Source organism: Mustela nigripes, chromosome 10 (genome assembly GCF_022355385.1).
Source record: "Mustela nigripes isolate SB6536 chromosome 10, MUSNIG.SB6536, whole genome shotgun sequence".
NCBI classification, from domain to species: Eukaryota; Metazoa; Chordata; class Mammalia; order Carnivora; family Mustelidae; genus Mustela; species Mustela nigripes.
The window spans coordinates 12,328,621-12,335,453 of record NC_081566.1 but is presented as its reverse complement, the minus strand read 5'-3'; the positions used below and the strand labels follow the sequence as shown (position 1 = coordinate 12,335,453).

The following is a 6,833-nucleotide window of genomic DNA, read 5'->3' as shown; positions in this document are numbered from 1 at the left end:
AGCCACCTCCGCCTCCCAGCCCAGGAGTAAGGACAGGCACCGGGGCATCACCGAGGGTCTGAGCCACCGCTCTCCCTCCCACCTCTCCTTAGCCTCCTCTTTTCGGCAGCTGCAAACTGCTGGGGGGGTGGGTAGGTAGGACACAAGACTGGGCCTGGGGGGAGGCCGGGGTCCCCCAGGCTCGCAGAGCTGCAGATAGGGGTTGCGAGCCCAGCCAGCTGTGGTCAGGGCCCGCCCTGGAGGGCGTGGAGGGCTCGAGGCTCACACATCCCTCCCCTTCCCTGGATCCTGATAGCGAGCACTCAGGTCCTGCTGCTGACAGCGGAGGTCAGAGAATCCTCCGTGTTCCCACGGAGGGCAGCCTAAGGAAAAAATGCGTGTGATTTCACTCTCTGCGAGTGACAGCTGGTCTAGAGGAAGGCACACTGCTTTCTCTCTTTTCACCCTTTGAACAGCCCTGTTCTAGTAGCAACTTGCACAAGGGAATTATTATTATTATTATTATTTCCACTCAAAATATAATGATAGGAGCTCCCAAACCACAGCCTCCCATCCTTGGTGCTGCGGGGAAGTCAGGTGTGTAATCACCACACGCAGTCACCCCTGCTCCCTCCCTCCTCTCTCACTCTCCCTCCCGCCCAGCCAAGCTAGGTCCTGCCCCCAAAGACCTGCCTGGGACTTCTCTGGCGCTGGGCCTGGGCCGGTGGGATCATTTTGTTCCCCTCCTGACCCCCCGCTGCCTCTGGAAGGCCCCACCTTCCACCGGGTATAAACTCAGCAGCTGCTATGGTTTGAGACCCCGGAGCTGAGATCCGTGGGCTGGAAGGGCTTTGCTCCGGATTCTCAGCCTCCAGGGTGGGTAGCCACGGACTAAAGCCGATGTTGTACAAGGTGGAGGGTGGACAGAGACCTGGGTGTGCAGGGGGCCTTGCAGTCAGCTCTCTGACTGGGTCCCTCTTCTGCAGACTCCCTCCGGCTCCTCAGCCCTTCCAGAAGCTTAGGAGGACAACAGGAGGGTCGTTGGGCAGTTCCTGAAAGGGCCCTGGGGCCTGCCTCTGACTGGGAAGTCTGGCTGCAGCTCCTTCGAGGAGTTGTCCAGTGGGGAAGGAAGGTCGCTCGGTCACCAGCTGGTTTCTCCTGCCACAGTTGTCGTGGATGCGGTAAGTGGAGCAAGGGCTGTCGAGATAAGGGGGCAGTGTCCCCACCCACGGGCCCCCCAGCAGCGATATCAGTCATCTAGTTCTGCTTCTGGAGGTGATGACTCACGAGAGAGGCGGGGTCGGGAAGGGAGGGTGCCTGTGGCCGCCTCTCTCCGTAGGACACATCCCAGGAACCCCTGCAGCCTGACAAAGCCTCGTGAGCCCCGGGGCCTGCTGTCTTGCCTTTCAGCGCTGGGTTAGGGACCCCAGTTCCCTTTTGACCGAATCACCCGAGAGCTACAGCCTGGGCCCTCCCTGCTGCTCCCGTTGGCTGTGCTTCTGCTAGACATGTCACTCGGGATTCAGATCATCCGTAGCGTAGAGAACACCAAGAGGGAGACTCTTCAACGATGACCTGACTAGCTAGGAAGGTCGGTGGCTGCTGGTTTGCAGTAAGTCATCTTCTCTTTCTGACCATTCCAAGAATCAACCAAAAAATCGGGTAAGGAAATAACATTCTAGGGTGATCGCCAGTCAGAGGTGTACAACGCCAGGGACTAGCTCTCTTTTCTTGATCCTCTGGCTGTGGTTCGGCCCTCCTCCCGTCCGTTCGCTCAACACCTGTCCTGTTCTGGGTATCCCAGGTGTGGGGGAGTGTTCGAGGACAGGCTTCCTCCCATGAGCCGGGGACACAGTGGCGGGCAGTGGAGGGGCGCGGCCCACCTGTGTGTGCTGGTGAGGTGTGAGATGGCCCACAGCGTCAGCTCACTGAATTCTGCCCGGTGAGGAGTTGAGCATCAGAGAAAGTGACATGGGGACTGAGCCTTCAAGGATAGGAAGTTCCCCAAGTAGACAAGCCCAGGAGGGCACTATGGGCCCAGGGAGGACCACCAGGGAAAATACAAACCTTCCAGATAAAACTTCAGATAAACAATAACATTTTCAGTTTGTATCTCAAATATTACCCAAGACACACTTACGCAAAAAAGTTGTTTGTTATTTACTTGAAATTTAAACTTATCTGGACATCCTGAATTTGACTTGCTGAATGTGGCAACCGTCTGTCCAGAGGGGCAGGAGCGAAGACAGAAGCAGCATTTGAGGGAGGAGGGATCAGGCTGTTTAAGAGTCACAGGGCTTTGGGCCCTGGGCAGCCTCGATGGTTTCCTCGGGCAGGAACCAACTTAGCTTGGTATTAGACCACCTGGGGGCAAATGGAACCCCGAGGCCATCACCCTGGGTTGCCGCTTATCCCTTCTTCCCAGGACCACCTCATCGCCAGCTAGAGAAATCCAGGTTCAAGTAGTCACAGTTTTGTTTTTGTTTTTTTGTTTTTTTCTTTCCCAGGCTTCTGTATCCAGCATCCTCCCTTGGATCAATATCCATTCACACCATTCAGCAAATACAAGGTGCCAGTACAGTGCTTGGCACTGGAGAGACGTGGCATGTGGAACAGACATGGAATTTACAACATGTACCTTTTCAAACATTTTCTGGTGTATATGCAATGAGTGGGCGTAGAGACTAAAAAATGCACACATAAGCACATACGAACTAAATTTCTCTTATCCTCTTTTTTTTTTTTTTTTTTTTTTTTTTTAAATACCTATCTCAGAGAAAAGAAATTTCTGAGCCAGAGATCTCCCCTGGAATTCTTGATTCTTTCTGCATTTCCAGCATGGAGCAGAAGAGCTGAGTCTGTTCCTTGCTGTTCCCTCTCCTGTGCTGATTTGAGAAACCCCTGTTAAAAGTTACAGAAGAAGAAGGGTGACTGTCCCAGCCCCTCAAATGCTAATCTGATGAGGGACACAGAGTGTCTACTAAAAACAAACACCATACACCCCCAACGCAAAACCACTTCTAAGACAAGTATTTAATTAGAAACACAAATCAGTAACAACTGTAACCCTATCTCCATCAAGGTTGATAATGGCCTTCAAGGGTTAGGCAAGTACTGTGTCCTGAACACTTCTCATGCCTTGTTCCATTTAGCCTGTGCCCTCAGAAGAGTGCTGTAGACTCCATATTATTAGCCCTGAAAGACAGGTGAAGAAATGACAGCCCTGGGTGAGTGGGTAATTTGCCCGAGGTCCAACTGGCAAGTAGCAGAGCCAGGTTTGAAGTTGGGTCTTCAAAACCGCAGACTTCATAAACTTAACCACAGTGTTAAAGACCTGGAGGGAGGGTCTGTGCCACTGCAATCTGAAGTTGCCCACGAGTAAATGCAAATGTGTGTGCATTTGCACAAGTATGTTTGCTTCTACACCAAGGAACTGGTCTTAGCCAACCCTTTCACAGGCTAAGGATGGTAATTGAGCCAGAAGACGTTAATTAGGTAAATTATCTCAAGGTTGGAAATGTAAACCTTCTCTCATTGTTTATTCCTCCCCCTGGAGAATCACTGGTTGAAACCTGAGAACTTGTTAGAAATGCAAATTTTCCGACCCATCAACAACTTCCACTGAATCAGAAACTCCAAGAGTGGGGCCCGACATCTGTGTTTGATAAGTCTTCCAGGCAGCTCTGATGTCCCTTTAGGTCTGAAAGCCGCTATTCTAGAAGGACTTTCCAGCCACTGCCAAGTTTCTAGAGCCTTTGCTCTATTGATGAAGGAAGAGGCAGCCCTAAGGGGCTTGTAGCTGGGATTAGGGTTCCCTGGGCCTGGTGTCTGGCGCAGGATAGATACCCAGCAAATGCACGTGGGTAAATGCATCACCAGCCCCCAGGGTTCACGACTCTGTCACCATGTCAGGAGGACACTGTCACTTGGATAACCCCTTGCCTGGACTACAATATTGGGCTGACCAGAGGCACCCTGAAGAGAGCAGAAAGGTAAAATTTCACTTCACCTATTTCTCGGGATGAACAGAGACTGTGAGAGGGACTTCCCCTGCTTCCAACCTTGAGTTTTCTGAGCAGGAGGTATCAAAAGAGTTAAAAGTTGGCACAGGGATAACTGGCTTATCTGGTTTGTGCTGATAGACTAACTCTCTGAGCAAAAAGCTCTGGCTTGCGTATTTGGTGATTGCTAGGATGTGACTACCTCCCCCCGCGGCCCAGGGACACACGGCTGGCTCTCAGGGTCCCATCCAGCACATCATGAGCCCTAGGTAGTTTAAAACCATATTCGTTTAAAACCATAAGACTACTTGTTTTAAAAGTAGGAAGGTAATATATAGTATAGGAAAATCAAACAGCACAGAGGGCCTAGAAGGAGACACTACCTGTCACCTTTGGTCTTACCCCCAGAGAACCAGCTGCAATAATTCTGGTTTTAGCTCCACAGCCCCAAAGGGAGGCCTTAAACCAGCATGCTCCACTTATCATGCCCAGCGTCCACCGATGCCCTGGCTGGAAGGGCTAGGAATCTAGCTCGTCTCTACCACCTTCCATTCCCTGCCACCCCCTCCGCCACTTGATTGTTTTGCTGAGATTTTGCAATTCTTCCATTGGTTACCTTTATGTCTTTACCTAAAGGTAGCAGGCCCTTGTTTAGTATTTGTTCTTAGAACAGGTGCTATTAGAGCCATTTCAGACATATTCGTGATTGAATCTTCACAGCAGCCCTCTGCGGGGGCTGTTTTCATTCCCATTTTATAGATGAGAAAAGAGGCAGAGAGAGGTTAAGTAACTCGCCCAAGCTCGTAAAAGGCAGAGATGGGATTCAAACCCAGACAGGGTGTCTCCAGAGTCCATGTTTTGAAACTTCTCAGAGAAAGGTCATATAAAATGACTCAGTGTTGGGGGGGCAGCTGCAGGCGAACAACCCCAGAAATATAAATATATCCGCAAGCTCTAGACTATTTGATTTAGTGCCCTTAGAAAAAAACACATCTGGGGAGGGATACTGTCTACACAAGAGTGCTCCTGCCCTCAGGTAGACTAGGCTGGAATGGCGCAGGGCCCTGCCCACCATTAGAAATAGGGCGGGTGGGAGTTACTGAAAGCCTGTGGTCAAAATATCGTTTACATTTGCATATGAGGTCCCCAGGAATTTCATAAAGCTGTGTCTGTGAACGTGGTTTGTTTTCCCCACCAAACCGCGCCTTTCCAAGCTGGGAGGTTTGTATCTTTTTCTAGTTTGGGGAGACTTTCTTCTCTTAGTTCTTTGATAATTTCTTCCTCTTTATTATCTCTCTTGGCTCTCTGGACTCTTAGACTGATTCTCTGTCTCTATTTCTTTTTGGCTTATATTCGGGAAGATGGGTTCCTCTTTTTCTTCCAGCCCTTACAGTCAATATTTTATTTTAGCAATCACAGTTTTAATTTCCAGGAACCTTTCTTCCTCTTTAATGGTCCCTTTTCCACATCGACCTATTTCTGGTTTATAGACGCCATCTGTATCTTCTCAGATCACTCCGGAAGTTACAAATTAGAATTATCTTAGAGTGCCCTGAATTCGCTCTATTTCCTTTGAGCCCAGTTGTTCTGGTTTCTAATCTAGATTTTTCAACTTCCTGGCTTTTCTGTGCTCCGGGTCTGGGTCTCCCTGTGAGGCCTGGGGGTGGGCCTATGAGGATAAGCTCCTGTCCTCAGGGAGCTCACCATTTCCCAACAGATGGCAGACAGCGACAGAGTCGGCCTGGAGCGAGTCCCTAGGCACGGGACCACCCTGTGTTCACACCTTCCACACCGGGCTTAACGTCCAGTCTCTTGTCTGCCAGCCCCACCGGACGGTGATCAGGGGCTGTCATCCTGTATTTATTCCAAGAAGGTCCTTGGTAAAAGTTTGATACATCTTGGTTGAGTGAAACTAAATTTTTTTTTGTAAAAGAGATTTTCTTTATTTATTTGTCAGAAACAGCGCAAGCAGGGGGAGGGCCAGGCAGAGGGAGAAGCAGGCTCCCCACTGAGCAAGGGGCCCCATGACGCAGGACTCGATCCCAGGACCTTGGGATCACGACCTGAGCCGAAGGCAGACTGAGCCCCTAACTGAACCACCCAGGCATCCCTGTTATTGTTGATTATTCACACACACACATACACACACACACACACTGCCATGGGGCCTCTGGAAGGATGGGGGAAACCAGAACCAAATGCCACTCCTCAGGAAGCTTTTGCAGAGGCAGGAAAATCAGAGCAACTCCAAGGCCACTGCCACCTCACCTTCTGAATAAACCATCCACTCACTTTCTGAATAAAGCCCAGACCCACCACCACCTTTCCTCTCCCCAGCGGCTACAAACTGTCACTTTTACCTGACGTTTCTGAGCATCCAAACTTCTGCCTCCTGATGCCTGGAAACTTGCAGCTTTCTAAGCCTCTTGCTTACAGGCATGGCAGAGAGGCCGTGGCCAGGGGCTCCCGGCTGCCTCCCTGCCTCTCCCCTCTCTCCTGGAGAGGTGGAGCCCTCCTGGCCAAGGACGGTGGGTCAGGGCCCAGGATCTCAGGTCCTCCGTTCAGGCATGCATGCATTCATTTAGCACTTAATCCTTTCTTCAGGAAACCTTCTATATTAGACTTAGCGCTGGGCTCCAGAAATGTAAAAAACAAAAAAAGATCTGGTGCCCCCCCCCCCCCCCCGCCCCCTTACCAGTTCCAGGAGCTCGTTCCTCCAGGCGTGAGCAGCGTGACTCTGCCTGCCTTCCCTGGGCCCGCTCTGGGTTTTCATGGACTTGACCCTCTGCTCCCAGGCCTGCCTCCACACTCGGCTTCTCCCCCCTTAAGCAGGTGCTCAGTAGGCAGGTGTTG

At 51.1% G+C, this 6,833-nt stretch overlaps 1 long non-coding RNA gene across 1 annotated transcript; it reads left to right on the top strand.

Annotated features, from left to right (window-relative positions):
- Positions 1 to 679: 679 nt before the first annotated feature.
- LOC132026069 (uncharacterized) lies at positions 680 to 2,736 on the top strand. Its single transcript, XR_009406755.1, has 2 exons — positions 680 to 1,160; positions 2,487 to 2,736. It is a non-coding gene; the product is annotated as an uncharacterized LOC132026069 (long non-coding RNA).
- The last annotated feature ends 4,097 nt before the right edge of the window (positions 2,737 to 6,833 follow it).